Source organism: Zalophus californianus, chromosome 4 (genome assembly GCF_009762305.2).
Source record: "Zalophus californianus isolate mZalCal1 chromosome 4, mZalCal1.pri.v2, whole genome shotgun sequence".
Taxonomy (NCBI): Eukaryota; Metazoa; Chordata; class Mammalia; order Carnivora; family Otariidae; genus Zalophus; species Zalophus californianus.
In genome coordinates this window covers 85,574,174-85,592,455 of record NC_045598.1, presented here as the reverse complement: position 1 = coordinate 85,592,455, position 18,282 = coordinate 85,574,174, and the positions used below count along the sequence as shown (strand labels likewise).

The 18,282-nt window shown below is 39.7% G+C and overlaps 1 non-coding gene across 1 annotated transcript; it reads left to right on the top strand.

Moving 5' to 3' along the window:
* The first annotated feature begins 16,521 nt into the window (after window positions 1-16,521).
* LOC113917654 lies at window positions 16,522-16,651 on the top strand. Its single transcript, XR_003518313.1, has one exon. It is a non-coding gene; the product is annotated as a small nucleolar RNA SNORA31 (small nucleolar RNA).
* The last annotated feature ends 1,631 nt before the right edge of the window (window positions 16,652-18,282 follow it).

The window sequence follows — 18,282 nt, the reverse complement described above, 5'->3', positions numbered from 1 at the left end:
TCTTCTTTAATTTCCTGGTTGACCCATTCATTCTTTAGTAGGATGCTCTTTAGCCTCCACATATTTGAGTTCTTTCCGATTTTCCTCTTGTGATTGAGTTCTAGTTTCAAAGCATTGTGGTCTGAAAATATGCAGGGAATGATCCCAATCTTTTGGTACCGGTTGAGACCTGATTTGTGACCTAGGATGTGATCAATTCTGGCGAATGTTCCATGGGCACTAGAGAAGAATGTGTATTCCGTTGCTCTGGAATGGAATGTTCTGAATATGTCTGTGAAGTCCATTTGGTCCAGTGTGTCATTTAAAGTCTTTATTTCCTTGTTGATCTTTTGCTTAGGTGATCTGTCCATTTCAGTCAGGGGGGTGTTAAAGTCTCCCACTATTATTGTATTGTTGTCAATGTGTTTCTTTGCTTTTGTTATTAATTGCCTTATATAATTGGCTGCTCCCATGTTCGGGGCATAGATATTTACAATTGTTAGATCTTCTTGTTGGATAGACCCTTTAAGTAGGATATAGTGTCCTTCCTCATCTCTTATTACAGTCTTTGTTTTAAAATCTAGTTTGTCTGATATAAGGATTGCCACCCCAGCTTTTTTGGTGTCCATTAGCATGGTAAATGGTTTTCCACCCCCTCACTTTCAATCTGGGGGTGTCTTTGGGTCTAAAATGAGTCTCTTGCAGACAGCATATGGATGGGTCTTGTTTTTTAATCCAATCTGATAGCCTGTGTCTTTTGATTGGGGCATTGAGCCCATTTACATTCAGGGTAACTATTGAAAGGTATGAATTTCATGCCATTGTATTGCCTGTAAGGTGACTGTTACTGTATGTTGTCTGTGTTCCTTTCTGATCTTTGCTGCTTTTAGGCTCTCTCTTTGCTTAGAGGACCCCTTTCAATATTTCTTGGAGGGCTGGTTTCGTGTTTGCAAATTCCTTTAGTTTTTGTTTGTTCTGGAAGCTTTTTATCTCTCCTTCTATTTTCAATGACAGCCTAGCTGGATATAGTATTCTTGGCTGCATATTTTTCTCGTTTAGTGCTCTGAAGATATCTTGCCAGTCCTTTCTGGCCTGCCAGGTCTCTGTGGATAGGTCTGTTGCCAATCTAATATTTTTACCATTGTAGGTTACATATCGCTTCTCCCGAGCTGCTTTCAGGATTTTCTCTTTGTCTCTGAGACTCGTAAGTTTTACTATTAGATGTCGGGGTGTTGGCCTATTATTATTGATTTTGAGAGGGGTTCTCTGTGCCTCCTGGATTTTGATGCCTGTTTCCTTCCCCACATTAGGTAAGTTCTCTGCTATTATTTGCTCCAATATACCTTCTGCCCCTCTCTCTCTTTCTTCTTCTTCTGGGATCCCAATTATTCTAATGTTGTTTCGTCTTATCGTATCACTTATCTCTCGAATTCTGCCCTCATGATCCTGTAGTTGTTTCTCTCTCTTTTTCTCAGCCTCTTTATTTTCCATCATTTGGTCTTCTATATCACTGATTCTCTCTTCTGCCTCATTTATCCTAGCAGTTAGTGCCCCCATTTTTGATTACACCTCATCAATAGCCTTTTTGATTTCGACTTGGTTAGATTTTAGTTCTTTTATTTCTCCAGAAAGGGTTTCTCTAATAACTTCCACGCTTTTTTCAAGCCCAGCTAGTATCTTTAAAGTCATGATTCTGAACTCTAGGTCCGACATCGTACTAATGTCCGTATTGAGTAGGTCCCTGGCTGATGGTACTACCTCTTATTCTTTTTGCTGAGGTGATTTTTTTCATCTTGTCATTTTGTCCAGAGGAGAATAGATGAATGAGAGAACAAAATGCTAACAGGTTTACAACGTCCCCAGCAAATATACTGTATACAAATCAGAAAAGACCTGAAACCAGGGGAAAAGAAAGGGAAAGTAAGAAAAAAGAAAGAGAAAAAAAAAGAAAAAAGATAAAAACAAAAACAGAACAATACAAAAAAAGCAGAATATGATCAAATATGATCAGGTTAGTGCATAGATCAGTGCCACACACTAGATTTTGGGCGTATTTTGGTCTGTTAGAAAAAAGTGCCTCCTAAAATTTTAAAGGAAGAAAGACATATATGTACAAAATAAGGGTTGATACAATGAAGGGATAGAAGATGACTGTAAAGATGAAAATTATAAAATATTTTATAAAAGGAATTGATAAGATAAGAAGTTGTTTGAAAAAAGAAAGAAGAAGATTTAAGAAAAAAAAAGAAAAAGAAAAAAGGGAGGGAATGTGAACAGGCAGGAGACTAGAACAGAGCCATACACTAGTGATTCAGGGTATATTTTGATCTGTTAGAAGAAACTGTATCTCAAAATTTTAAAGAGAGAACAACTTATATATATGTGCCAAAAATAAGGGTAACTACTATGAAGGGATAAAATATGACTCTAAAAATGAAAAATAAAAAATGTTTTTTTTTTTTTAAAAAGAGATTGATAAGATGTTGGTTGAAAAAGGGAAAAAGAAAAATAAAAAAAAACAGTTAACAAAAATTAACTTTGATGAACTAATGAATCATGGTAAAAAAAAGCTATGAATTCTATGTGCAGTATTCCCCTAGCGCTGGAGTTCTCCCGTTCTCCTTGATCGGTAAACTTGGTCTTGGCTTGCTGGCTGTTCGTGCTGATCTTCTGGGAGAGGGGCCTGTTGCTGTGGTTTCCAAATGTCTTTGCCGGAGGCTGAATTGCCCTGCCCTTGTCGGTCCGGGCTAAGCAAGCTGCTCGGGTTTGATCTCAGGAGCTTTTGTTCCCAGCAAGCTCTCCGTACAGCCTTGGAGGACCAGGGCAAAAATGGTGGCCTCCCAATCTCCACCCGGAGGAGCTGAGAACTCGGGGCCCCGCTCCTCAGTGCGCCCACAGAGAAAAACAGTCACTCCCTTGTCCCCGGTCTCCGGCCGCTCTCCGCGCTCACCCGGCCTGTGACTGAGCGTTGCTATCTCTGGCACCCAACCGCGTGTGGAGTCTCCAAACCCAGCAGATCCCTGCGGTGCATTCCCGCGCCGCTCCTCCCGGGGGAGGGAGGGGAGTCTCCCCAGCTCTGCCGCTTGTTGGGTCCCTGCTGGAGGAGCAGTGGCCCGACTGGGCCGCGGATCACAGTTTATGGCCACCCCAAGCTGAGAGCCCGCGCCTCGGTTCCGTCTCTGCAGCCGGCTTCCCCGCTCCGATACCTGGGAGCTCTGCCGCACTCAGGCACCCCCGGTCTTTCTGTGACCCAAGGGTCCTGAGACCACACTGTCTGGGAGAATTCCACCCCCGCTTAGCCACTGCAGCGACATCCCTCAGTGGAGCCGACTTCTAACAGTTCCGATTTTGTGCTCCGCGGCTCTATCACTTGTCAGAAGCGGCCGGCGGAGGCCCCTCCCCGCCGTCTATCTTCCCAAATATCGCCTCGGATTCACTTCTCCGCACATCCTACTTCCAGTAAGTGGTCGCTTCTCTGTTCAGAGAGTTGTTGCTACTCTCCTCTTCGATCTCCTGTTGAGTTCGTAGGTGTTCAGAATGGTTTGATCCTATTCAGCTGAATTCCTGAGACCAGACGAAATCCAGGTCTCCTACTCCTCCGTCATCTTGCTCCGCCCCTCAAAGACATTTAAAATTTTTAAATGTAGTTCTAAACACTTAAGGAAATGTAAAATAACTAAAATTGTAAATGGAGTTAATTGTAGGAGAAATTTTAATCCACTAATCTATGAATTGACTATTAATTAAAAAAGTTGAAGCTAATAATTCATTTTTTTCACACTGGATTTACAAATAAAATTAAAAGATGTGGATTTTGAGGTAGAGGGATCCAAGATAAGGTAGGAGAGCAAAGGAGAAACCAGATTGTAACAGTAAGAGTTTAGATTATATCTTGTGAGTACAGGAAGCTACCAAAGCAACGGAAGTAGCATATTTGCACATTATAAAGAATAATTCTTGACTTGTTCTGTGGAGAAAAGACTAGAGGGAGGTAAGATTGATGGCAATAAATAAATAAATAAATAAATAAATAAATAAAAAGTTAATAGGTTATCGCTGATATTCAGGTGAAATATGATGATGATCGGGACTAAAGCAATGAAGTAGTAATTATAACCAACTTACACTGAGCACCTATTATGTGTCAGAAACTCTTTTAAAAAGCACTTTACCTATACTAACTCATTTTATCCTTGTATTAATGTTGTAAGGTAGGTATTATTACTTTATACAGCAAAAGAATTAATCTTCCACTCAGAATCATTTTTCAAAGTCATAGGGAAATTCTAAGAATATATGATTTTGCAAATGCCTTATCAACCCGACTAGGGAATGGGGAGTGGGAAATCAGTTAATACTGTTAAAAGATAAACTGAGGCATATTAAAATTTTAAGAGTTTATTTAAGCAGAAATCTATTTGAATCAGGGTGGCAACAACCCAGAAGAGACTAGGAGGGCTCCACCGACAGGAGCTGGGGGAGACTTTATAGAGCAAAGGTGGAAGCAAAGTGAGGAAATTTTTGATTGGCTGGCTGAGCTTAACTTAGTTGGTTGTTTGTGATTGGTTGTCCTTAGGTTTCAAATCCATAACCTTGAGGCATTTATAGGCTTAGAGTTTGGTTTGCCTAGGGAGGCCACCAGGACATACAAGCCATCTCAGCCCAATGGCCTCCTTGTTTAAATAATTTAGCAATAGCAAAATAAAAACAAAGAACAATCAACTCCGTACTGGTTGAAGTTCCAACTTCAAAAAAGAATGGGTCCAATAGGGGAATAATTTTGTTCACATGTAAGTTAGTCCTGATTTAAAGAACCAATTCTTAACTTGCAAAGACATCAAGTTCCAAATATACAAATAATTGATTTTGGAAAGAAACAAATGAATTTCTGACGATGAAGTTTTTGAGGGAACGTTAGTTATTGATTTATTTGTTTGTGTATGTGGTGGTTGTGGGTGTTCTTTCTCATAAGAAATCTTATTTCAGTAAATGACTAATCAAATAAGAGTAACTTGAAAAATGGGCAAGGTTTTACATATGCCGTGAAACTTCGCAGGTCATATTTTCTCTCTCAATGATAGCTTCAAATTGCTGGTGATAAAACAAGAGCTAAATGGCTTGTCTCTTACAAAATGGGAGATTTTACCCATTTTTACCCATTTCACATCTGCGTATGTGAAACTGTCAGCCCTTCAGATGCTTACCTGAGCTCAAGGAATTCCAAGATCCCAGGATTTTTGTCATCTTTAAGTACCTTATTGGCCAACCAATCCCCAATCTTGCCATGCCCAGTTGTATTCAAAAGCATTAGGGAGGTACCAAAAGACTTACTCCTTTTACAAGAGAGAGAATCAGAGCCTTGGGTGATACTTTCTTGTAGAGAGGTAAGGAAAAACATTGTTTGTCTTATGTTTGCAAAACAGTACAGTGAATTGGGGCCAGGGAAGGGGGTGTCTCTAAATAAGCCTGAATCCTACCTTGAGGAACACACAACAGATCTGACTCCTTCCGGGTATGACTTGAAAGGAATACTATTCTAAAGTTCTACCAGGTTTTCCCTTTAATAGTCTACAAATTAGGCAGAAAGCTTTACATGGACAAGCCAAAAGCAATATCTGCTGCCTCATTACCAGTTGAACCTCCTGCTCCACAAACCAGTTCATGCGTTACAAACCTGCCCGATGACAGTCTATTATCATGTGGTCATTTTCACCCATCCCTACAGTAATGTCTGCATCAATTGACTGGAATATTCATCCTCTTCTCTTAATTGAGATTCTCTAAAATACTATACCAGGGTCCTAGAAATAAATTACCAAAAAAAGTATATATCCCCAATGAGCATAATTTTAGAACATCACATTTCAGCACATCCTCTTTAACAGTGAAAGCATCTTTGGGGAAACGAGATCATAAATGGTCATAATGACGGTGTACGGGTTTACCTTCTTAGGTAATTTCACCTGGGTTGTCAGTGCACACTAACTGACATTAAGCAGTAAATCAATTGGGCTCCACAACAAAGTCTTGAAATATTTCAACCCACTGAAAATGAAGCAGAATCATTACAATTAGCCCCAATGTTTTAAAGGGACTGTAAGTCTTGAAAGTCTAGTATCAGATGGAAAGTAGTGCCATGTAGTGGAAACCACAGTTTTGCTGCTGACAGACGTGAGTTCAAACCAGCATTTTCCATTCATCAGCATTTTGATCTAAAGAGGTTAACTTAAATCTCTGGGTCTCAGTTTTATCATTAACAAAATGGGAGCTATGATGACTGCCCTTTAAATGATTATGAAGTTTATTTAAAAAATATGTATAATACCTGGCATGTGGTGGGCCTTATTATCACTCTCAGCAGCAGGATTCTCAAGCAGCTGCTCCATTACAAACCGGTAAGCTGAGTAAAAACACATTTGAAAGATAATAGGAAACAGGGGCCCTTGGGTGGCTCAGTCGGTTGGGCAGCTGCTTTCGGCTCAGGTCATGATCCCAGGGTCCTGGGATTGAGTCCCGCATCAGGGTCCCTGCTCAGCGGGGAGCCTGCTTCTCCCTCTCCCTCTGCCTGCCTCTCTGCCTACTTGTGCTATCTCTCTGGCAAATAAATAAATAAAATCTTTAAAAAAAAAGATAATAGGAAACAATAGAAAGCTGTCTCATGCACTTCTATTAAGGAATGGATTTGACTCTATATTAGCAAAGGCTTCAGAACTGTCAGCTGTAGAAAAACAAATGTTTTCAGTGAACTGATTACAGGTGCAAATGAAAAGCCATTCTTCACACTTGCAAAATGTGCACATAAAGGGAGTTGCCAGCCATGTTTATAGTAGCAGCATTTTTTAATTAGAAAAGATTATAAGACACATCGTATATGCAGTTCCTAGTGATGAAAACAGGAATAATCAAATAATAGCCATGATTTGCAAAACATAGCCTTTTATCAAGCACCTATTGAAGCTACCAGGTGATCCTAAAGATTCACCAAATATCCTGCACATCACTAAACACTAATGCTAAAAGTTCATTTCCTTCAAGTCTTCAATGAATTATGACATGTCTATACTGTTAATAGCATGCTAACTAAGACATTCATACTGTTTCCTCTACTTTAGGCACTTGTGTTCCCCCATCATAGCGTATAACTCAGTGTTTTATTCGTAATAAGTATTCCATAATTACTTTACAGAAAATACCCACAGTGAGCACAAATGTAATTCTTTAATCAAACAGTGGATGAATTCACTTTAAAGGGTATGATACTATTGAAACATCCATATTAAGCATGAGCTTTAATTCAGAACGGATTATAGCTTGTGAGTCAAATAATTACAGGTTTCATGTTTTGCATCTTTATTTCCTAGTCTGTTTTCTATCTTTTCTTTGCAAAAAAATTGGACTCATTTGGTCCCATATAGATCCCTGATTCCCATATCTGTTATCCTCTCATCTGAAAAAAATTACCATTTTATCACTGAAGTCATAATGCCATAAAACAGGTGTCACAAAAACTTTCCATGACCTCACATATGTGAAAACATTAATGAATTGCAAAAGTCAATATCGGTGTTCCTCATTTTGGCACAGAAAGAACACATGTGTCCCAAGATGAATCACCCAGGAATGTGTACCGGAACCAACAGGGAATCAGGAAGGCAGCTGCTTTCTTGGCAACAGAAGTGACAGCATCTGGAGCTTCTGTGGAGGCAGACTGCATCGAGGTTCGTGATTCTCCCCTGTGATGCTACTAAAGCAACATATCTCTGACTATCACGTGAGAAGTGCTATTGTTATTTCTACATAGCTAACAAAGGGACTGGCCATGACATGTGCTTACTACCATATTAGAAGACCACTTTTCTGTGCAAGACATCACAAAGATCCAGCAATGAAACTACCAAAGTAACTTACCTCCAACAAATAGAAAGTTTCCTTCTCACATAAAGTCCAGGATAGGCAACTGAGAGCTGATGTGGTGGCTTCATCATCACCTGGGACTTGGGCTGCTTTCGGTTCCACTTTATGATTACTTATGCTTGGTCCAACATGGTGATCCAACCATCACATCTGAGTTCTAAACAGGAAGCAGGTAGGGAGGAGCAGGTTTAAAGCACACCTACAACCTATCTCAATGAGGTTTCCCAGAAACTGTCATGCACTGCCACTTCTATCCCTTCAGCTAGACCTTTAGGCATACGACCATCCTAGCTGCAAATGTTGTCCTTATTCCAGGCAATCATGTGCCCAGGTACAATCATGTGCCTTAGAGTTCTCAGAAGAGGAGATGGATATTAGGATGGGCAGTTCGAATCTATGCCACAGTAGCTAAAATGCCAAGAATCTGAGTAGATTACAAGACAAAAAATAGTTTGGATCTTGGATATCAGTATCGCACAGATCTAGAGAGAAGGGAATGCTGTGGCGCTTGGCTTTGCTACTCACCCATGAATCAATCCAACTTGTATTTACAGAGTTCTCTTACAACATTTCTGAAGTCCTCGCACATTAGAAATTATTTTTAATACCACAAGTTATACAGCCCTCGGATAGTTTCCAATCAATCTCAGTGGCCAGAATCCCTCATGGGACTTATTTTTATTACATACTCGGTCAAAGAAATGTTTACATATCAGAATGCCTTTGGTCACCCAAATTGTGATTTAGATGTCAAGCAGGAGCCAATGAGCAGAGAAGTTGAGATGGCTGATAAATGGAGACCTAGGGCAAGAAATCACGAGGAAGAAGCTAGCAATAGTGGATTGACACCTCATTAAACCCTCACTACTCCCCTCCTAAGTCTTTGTCACCCAAGTTCAGGCCAGTTAGTCATCATACCAGAACATAGGCCAGCCACGTACAATGCCAACCTAAAACAGCCCATGTGGAGAAACAAATGGCTCCATTTAATGCAGTGGGACAGTTTCAATAATACAGTAAACTCAAATGAGGAGTACAGTTCAATCACTGAGGTACTTGGCAGAAAACAGAAAAAAGCCTCTTGGCAATCCACTTGTGTCATGTTTTTGAATGTCCGCAGACTTCAAGCTTCTTCCTGTCTCTTTTGAGGTAGACAATATAGATTTTTCAAAAAAAGGACAGGTTTTTCACATTGGTCTCTAATACAAAAAGGTAGCCAAAATTTTTTTAGCCATTTCAGGGTCATTCTGTTTTTTTTGTTTTGTTTGCTTGTGTTTGGTTTTGCTCTTTTAATGTGATAATATGATTGGGGGGCAGATGTGTCTTCTCTCCTACCACTATTTGGTAGTAATTCTACCATAATTATTCCACAGGGTAATCCCAATGTACTTCTACCTTCTGTCAGTGCTCCTGCATATAATAAATATTGTGGTTCAACATCACCAACTGATGACAAGTATTCACAAGGACTTTCCAGCAAAAACATGTTCTACCCCAATACTTTCAAAAGGAAAGGGAAGTTCTCTTAATAGATTGTGGTAGCCAGCCTCCAAAATGGCCCCTAACAATCCTCACTTCCTGTATTCATTCATGCCATGTGTTAGTCTCCTTCTGTATGAATCAGAGCTGGTCTATCCCATAACTAAAGTATAGGCAGATGTGACAGCATGACTTCCAAGGATAGGCTATCAATGGCATTGAAGCTTTGGTTTGTCTGAATGGCTCAGTTTGGTGGAAACCAGCCACCACATCATAAGGACAGTCAACCAGCCATATGGAGAGGCCCTCAGGGAGAGGAACTGAGACCTTCCACCAACAGTCAGCTCCAATTTGCCAGTCATATGAGTTAGTTACTTTTGTAACTAGTCAAACCTTCAGATGACTGTAGTCCCACCTGACATCTGACTGCTATCTCATGAGAAACTTCAAGTTAGAACAGTTCGGCCAAGCTGTTCCCATACTCCTAACCTACAGAAAGATAATAATTGGTTAGGTTGTTATAAGCTTCTAAATATAGATATATAGATATATATAGCTTCTAAATATAGATAATAATTGGTTAGGTTGTTATAAGCTTCTAAATTGGGTGGCAATGTGTTACACAGGAATAGATAACTAACACACACAATCACATATAACCCTCTCCTTTAGTGCTTTTACCTGCTGGCTAATTCCCACAGAGAAATACATTGATCAGCATCTCCCTTCAAGTGCTCCTGCAAAATACACACACACACACACACACACACACACGCACAATCAATCAAGTGTAATCAGACTGACCATTTGACAATATTGAATTAAATTGCACTGGTCACTCCAGTAAGGATAGTATGAGACTAATCTGGCCTGACTAATCCTATTGTCATGCCTTTCCCCTCTCACAGATCTCAGAAAATGTCTCCATGATGTCATATTTTAAAATAGTCCTATTGTTCCAATGAATCAAGGAGACAATCTAGGGTTTGAGGAGATGTAGCCTCCTCCAGCTGACTTTAACATTATCAGTCTGTGAAAAATGTCTCTCATTTGTTTAGATGTCTTCATGTATATCTGCCACATCTGAGCCACTTAGTTCCCTCTTGTTTCGGAAAAACATCATCTCAGACGGAGATGCGTCCAAATGCGTCATCGTTACTCACTACTGCCACCTCGTGGATGTCTAAACGTGCGTAAATGTGAGATCACAATGTTTGAAGGTACCAGTTCTTGTCTAAAGACATTTAGGACTTTCCTCCAACATAGTCATGTTCACTTTTTAGTCACTTTCATTTATTTAAGCAATGAGCACTTAGCCCCACATGTAGTAAACCATGAGATTACAAGATGGCTTAGCTAATAATTGAGGCAACAGAATGGAGTTTCCATTCATAGCTTCTCTCAATGTCTAATACTCTTTCTGAAACCGGCTAACTGTGTGACTTGGAACAAATCACCTGAGCTTTCCGTGCCACCATTTAAAATAAAGGAGTAGTGTTGATCCACTGATTTAAAATGGGGAGAAAAAGAAACCAAATTATTTAAAATTATGAAGTTAAATTATGCCAGCCTAAAAATGTTCAGTGTGATGGTTTAAGGGAAATCCACATATACACACTCTCACCTTTATGCTACATATCCTGAAACTTAAAAGTTCAACTAATAAAAGTTATCCTTAATGATTTACAACTTTAATACCTTTCTCGCTTTGTGCATCTGAATGAATACTGTGACTCCCTCTCTTGTCAAATGCATATCTAAATCAGAACACCTCACCTGTTTAGTATGAGTCCTCTGGTTTTAAAATATATATCTGTATTTCTGGTTAGATTTGTAATTGACCTATGCTTACTGTTATTCCCCTTATTTTCAAAATATATACTTGAATTGTTTCTCCATTGTATTTTGTAAATCTGTTTATTTGTGACTACAGAAGCCCCCTCTTCTATGGATCTCAAAACAATTCCTGGGAGAAGGAAGTTAAGGTTGCTCTTGGATTGTATTCCTGTGTAAAAGAGATTTTCTAAAACTGATATATTCAGAACTGAGATGAATAGGCACTTGGCTTCTGACTGGGGGATGATCCCAGTTTTTTTCCTGCACATGGATCCTGAAAAAAATGATAAAAGCCATGTTTTAAAAATGTCCAAATCTTCAGTCTTATTTCCACTAGTGAAAATGTTGACAGCTAGTTCTACAAATGTGTGCACAACCATTATCCTTTCAACAAACAGTCCACTAGAAAGTAAGATAACACTGTATGTTACCTATATTGGAATTTTAAATTTAAAAAAAAGTCCACCAACATAAATACCACATTTATCGGCATGCTTCCTCTTCAATCATTTCACCAAACGCAAATGCACACACACTCACACACGTTCATTCACACAAACAGAATTTTCTAGTACTTCTCATGGAATGCAGGTGTTGGCGGTTGTTTCATTAAATCCTGTTTGAACAATTCTCTTTCCACTTCTTCAGCTATTCTTTCTAAACTGTGAAGAAACTATGCTATGCGTAGCTAAAACAGTATTGTGGAGGTAGCAAGCATTCCTCCTGATCCCCATCGACCCACAGCAGCTCTTGGAAACAATTAGGTTAAAATGAATTGGGGAGGGCGCCTCGGTGGCTCAGTGGGTTAAGCGACTGCCTTCGGCTCAGGTCATGATCCTGGAGTCCCAGGATCGAGTCCCACATTGGGCTCCCCGCTCAGCGGGGAGTCAGCTTCTCCCTCTGACCCTCTTCCCTCTTGTGCTCTCTATCTCTCATTCTCTCTCTCTCAAATAAATAAATAAAATCTTAAAAAAAATAAAATAAAATGAATTGGGGAGATTTAAATTCAAATTCAAATTTAAAATGAACTTAAATTCCAGGTCTCTCCTCAAATCCGTCCTTGTCTATCCTGGAATGTCCTTCACCTTCTTTCACCTAAGAGGTCAGTTTTATTCCACCATTGAGAAACAAGAAATACAGTATCTCAATAAAGGAAAGACTCACCAGAGCGCTACGTCATTCTCTGCTTTTTTTTTTTTTTTTTTTTGGTTGCTATACTTGGAACAAATTCTGTCTGAGCAGTTCAACTATTCAATGTCCAGTGGCTTCGGCTGACAGACTACATTCCAAAGTGGACATTTACCCGGGATGGGGAGGGGAGTGTGTGGGCGGTGGATTGACAGGGGGCCAGCTGGCAGCCATATGCAAACCAAACAGCTTGAAGTCAAGCCTGCCTGTTCCTCCCACTGTCCCATCCTCTTGTACTTGCAGCTCGGTGTCAGGGCTACCCAACCGCCTCTCCCATGCCGACCAGAGAATGTCTAGACGGCCTAGCCTACTTTTTTTTTTTCCTCTCTGCCTCCCATTGAGTCTTCACCTCCCCGCTGCGCAAGGAGCAGGCACCCTGAGGGTCTCATGTCGTTATTTTCCCATTTGCCACCCCATGCTGCGAATTTAATTTTAGCACTGTGCATGTGAAGAATTGTCCATTTATATTCTTTAAAGGCAAGGGAGGCCATTAGGCTTGTTCTCATATTCGAATGTTCCTTTCCAGTAACAGTGGGAGCTGTCCGATTTGATGGATTTTTGAAGCTGCGATCTTTGACACATAAAATGTCGTATAAAGACTTTAAATTCTAGGACTGGGTTATTTGGGGGGTAAAGAAAAAAAGCACCTTCCCAGGAGTTGTAGTTCTTGATGATTAATGCTTATGAAATATGACAGATACTATGAGAAAAATACCAGGTGACAAGAATGTAGCACTTCACAATTATTTCAAGAATTTTATTTTTATCCTACGAACCCCTCCAAACCCACCTCACCATCTCCAGCTCTACGAAGGAAATCTTGACTTGGAGAGAGTGGAGAAACCAAAGTGATTCTTTCCTTTATTCAAACAAAACGCTAATCATATTTCCCTTCTTTCGCAATTGCAGATCAAACACACATACAAACACGAAGATGCTTTACTCTCTGCTTAAGGTTTTGTGAGGAAAATGGACAAGGATGGGTGAGTGGAAGAAGAAAAGGGAAGGTGATGAGGGTAGAGAAATGATTGTGTAACTGGATGTGCTACATCTACTTCAAAGAGGGAGCGAGCATCATGTCCAAAGAATACCCACATCCTCTTGCTACTTTCCACTGCACTTTTTAAAAATAACTTTTATTTTTAGAGCAGTTTTAGGTTCACGGAAAAATCGAGCAGAAGGGAGAGTTCCCATATACCTCCTGTCCCTACACATGCAGAACCTTACCCATTACCAACATCCCCACTGGAATGGTACATTTGTCACAAATGAGGAACCTATATTGTTACATCATTATCATCCAAAGTCTGTAGTTTACATTAGGGCTTACTCTCGGTATTGTACATTCCATAGATTTTGACAGATGCATAATTACATGCATCTACCATTATGGTATCATACAGAGCACTTTCACTGCCCTAAAAATCCTCTGTACTCTGCCCGTTCACCCCTTCCTCCCTACTTGCCCCTGGCAACCACTGATCATTTTACTGTCTCCATAATTTTGCTTTTTTCCAGAATGTCATATAGTTGGAATCAAATGGTTTGTAGCCTTTCCAGATTGGCCTATTTCACTTAGAAATATGCAACTTTCATCCTTATCTTTTCATAGTTTTCCCACTGCATTTTAATTGATTGCAGACATGGATACTAACCAAATCCTAGGACACAGTTAAAATGAACATAAGGTTCAGAGAATAGATGACATTAGTTTCCCAAGAAAGAACTAGAAAGAAAACAGTAAAACAGTGTCTTCTTCTGCCCTTAATGCCATTTTCCGTTTTAGTAATTTCAAACAAAACCACAAAAACAAAGTATGGGAGGCTGAAGCACACAGTGAAAAGAGCCAGAAAGACCCAGCTATGGAACCCAACTCTCATTCTTGTATACCTACAAGGTTTGGGGAAAGTTTCTTAGCATCTGTGTAAAAATAGGCTGTTTTTAGAGCTTCATATAACACCAGCACAGTATCCAGTCCATCATAAGGACTCAAAAAAATTATTAGAGTATCATAATGCAGATGTGTGGCAGTATATGATGATTAACAAAGAGACATTCTCTGTCTCTGAACTTGAAACTGAAGAAAGTGAATGTGCCTTCTGGACTAGAAAAATGCATATGATGGTTGTAACTGTAGATTTTAACCAATCTAAAGAATTTAGAAAAACTCAAAAGTGAAACCAAAGTAATTATAATTTGGTAACCAAGAGCCATTGCAATTGAATCGTATCATGTCTAAAGAAGGCCTCAATATATTTTAAAAAAAAAAAAGTAGGACTGAATGAACCAGAGGAGGATGGTCAGATAAAAAAAAAAAAAAAAAAAGATGCCAACATCCCAGAGCTTGGTAGTTTCCAGCCTACCCTGGGGAGAGTGACTGGGAATATGGAGCATGTGAACTCCTCAGATAGGTTACCCTATTGTAGAGCAGGTATGATTCATTGGGCATCACCTGACTTGGATGAAATATCCTTTATTATCTTTTATTTCACCTTCCTCAAGGCTGAACAACTTTCTGATGATTCATTTGGCTTCTGGTCATATTGAAAAAGTGTCCTGTATAGCAGGCACCACCATCCCACTCTAGAAAAAGTATCTCCCATTGTATTTTCATGAATTGTCTATCTGGCTTATCTACTACAGTCTCTTTTAAGGTGATTGGCATTACCTCACTTCTCCAAGTCCAGTGAATGCTGGGATACTGAATGATTCAGAGGTGGTCTGAACTGCAGTGAATTCACCAGCCAATTTGGTTTCTCAGCAGTCATCTCATCTTCCCATCTTCTTGTCTTCTCCCGATGGCATCTTGTCTTCCTCCTATGCCTTACCCTTTTCCTACCCATCATAGTAATCAGGATTGCTTAAAAACCATGTTTGATTTCCACTGGAAGATAGAAGAAAAATTTCAAGGGAAGACGGTGCTGTCCCAGGAAATGAAATAAAGGAAATGACTCTTTAGGTCATAGCAAAAATTCTTCCAATTTTTCAGTTATTTTGGTGGTGGGAAGGAGGCAATAATTCTCAAAGCGAAAAAGTCTCAAATAAAATAAAATGTAACAAACGTTAAAATAAGAAGATAGAAGATATGTCACACAATGAACAATATAGGAAACAATTCCAGTGATCTCGGAGATGTGGGCAATAATTCTCAAAGCAAAATAAAATGTAGACATTTTTAAAACAAGAAAGTAAAAGATATGCCCCCAAAAGAAAGATATAGGGAGCACTACTTTCAAAAAAGGGGTAATTAAGAAACAAAAATAAAGATCTTGGTATTAGGCTTGCCAGCTGGAAATTACTGAATTTAAGATAAATGGCCTTGAAAGCTGCACCAACTGAGTCCATTTTAGTGGACTATTCAAGACAGAGAACTATCTCTCAGGTCCTTTGGAAAATAATAGAATTCAAGTGCGGTACTAATTCAATAAAGAATTTCCAAGAGTCAATATCAGCTACTTAGCATGGTGATAGGCGCAAAGCCAGTACTGTTGACTCCATTTCCGTTCCGCAGAAGTATAGCTTTGCTATTAAACTATGGCTTTAGGGGATATTTAGACCTTTTCCCCCTAACCACCCCTAGTAATTTATTCCATCTGGAAGATCTGCATCAAGAATAATTTAAAATCTTCAGGCTCTATTCTCTCCTGGTGCAGAAGCGTAACTCCCATTAGTGCTAATGAAAGCTATCTGTACATCTCAAGTGTACCTCTCATAAGTGCTTAAGAACCAAAATGTTTTATGTCCTGCGAGAGAAGCAGCATTAAAGAGAATCTGGATACTAACAAAGTTAAAATGCAAAGGGTGGATTGTTTTCCAGATGACAGTATTCCTTAAAAAGTATGTTATGTTTCTGTCAAAAAAAAAAAAAAGCCCAGCAGGGTTCTCACATACTCACTGGGCGGTGGGGGGGGGGGGGGGGGGGGGGGGGGGGGGGGGGGGGGGGGGGGGGGGGGTGGGGGGGGGGGGGGGGAAGCATTCCCAACTTTGAACATACACAAAGAATAAGAAATACTTCTATTTTAAAAAAGGAAGTTTGGAGTTTGGGATTGCTATTCTTGCCTTTTTTTTTTTTTTTTTTTTGAGAGGAGAAGGAATATGTGTGTGCCTTAAGAGTATAATACTTTTCTGCATTCACTGATAGGCCTTAAATAATATGCTATGGTTCTCTTGGTTTGCAGTAGGATGCAAAAGAAAAAAGTCTCTGCACTTTCTATCTGTCTTTGTGGTGGCCCAGATTGAGTAGGGAAATATATTTGCCAGAAAGTGGAGAGAGAGAGGGACATACTTCATCTGCAGAGTACCCCTTTGCGTAGGGTCAGAAGCTGATCCAGTCTTGTGCGAGCCCTATCTTCTTCTAGCTAGATTATTCGCAGGTTAGAAATATGTTTTGTAAATTCGTGACAAGAAGCGTGTCATTTCCCACCTCCATCTTACTCCACTGCTTTTGGATTCTGCTTTTCTGGCCAGCAGGCTGCTGGATTCCACAGAGTATCCCCAAACCACACACAGAGCAGCCTGCAGCCATTTCCTTCCACAGCATCACCAACCTTGGAGGTCCCTCCCGCAAGTTCCCCTGGACAGCTCGGGAGCTTGTTTGGAATACCAAAATTTCTGAGCTCCTGCAAGCGGTTTCAAATCTCCCCCCACCCACCACCCCTTAATGAAACAAAAGGGATATTTGATGCTTCCTGAAAACACAGACATAATCCTAAGGAAGATTAAAGGATTTCATCATATTGTGGAATCAAACGGCTGTTCAAAAAAACTGGGATCATCTCCAAGTTTTGATGTGGGGAAAATTTTGGTTATCACAACATTATCAGTGAGGCTGATGTGGCACAAAGCATTGATATAAACAACATCGCTGCTGATTAAACACTATTAACATATTCATTTGGAAACACAAATGTAAACACAGATTTCCAATGTTTGCATCATGTACCATTGCAATATTCATCTTTGGGCAAGAATGAATAAATAGAGACCCAGAGACAGAAGAAAAGCTAGGGTGCACACTCAAAGAATGTGTAAATGAATGCTTAAAGTAGCTGAGGAGGTCTTATTTATCTTATTTAAAAAAAAAAAAACTGGTTAAGTTCTCTTTTATTTTTTTTTTTTTCCTTACAGCTTGTAGCTATTACGTACTTGTGATCTTGCCAAGTGGAATGTAGCTGGGAGCATATGTTTAATAAAAGTGTGTGCAGGCGCGCGCACACACACACACACATTAAAGCAATACCATGGTTTCCTCTGAAACTGACAGATGTAAAGCTCTTTGGGAATTGAGGCACTCCTCTATTTTAACTCTCCACATTATGTTCAGGCACTTGGAGTCTGAGTATGTTAGAGCAAAGGGAAATAAGTAAGCCTTATGCACATCAAGAGCAGTAAGAGTTGACAGTCTGGAGCACTTACTTTTGTTTGTCTGGATTTTTAAAGTGTTTTTCCCCCAGTTTTGGATTTCGTGCATTTTCAAGATGCCAGAAACTCAATCAATGTTGTGTATCGTTGTTTCCTTCTGCACTGACTTCTACCAAGCTCACAGTCGATGTATAGCCCACCTCTACTACCATCCAGATCTTAGTAGTGGTATTTTGTGCCTTTACACCTCTTTCTTTCCCTCCCACAAATTCCTAATTTGTTGTTGTAAGCTGCTCCAAATTCTTCATGTATTAAGGGTGACCATAAACAAATAATTTTCAAATACGTGCACATATTCATGAAGAGACATATTAAGAGAATATTAAAGTTATGTTTAGATTGGGCTGAAGTAGTCCTTTATCCTATATCTGCAGGCGTCAAAGATAGAGTCCTTGAAAGGAAAAGTCTGAGATTCAAAAACCTGAACTCATATCCAAATTTTGCAACTCCCTAAGGAAATAATTG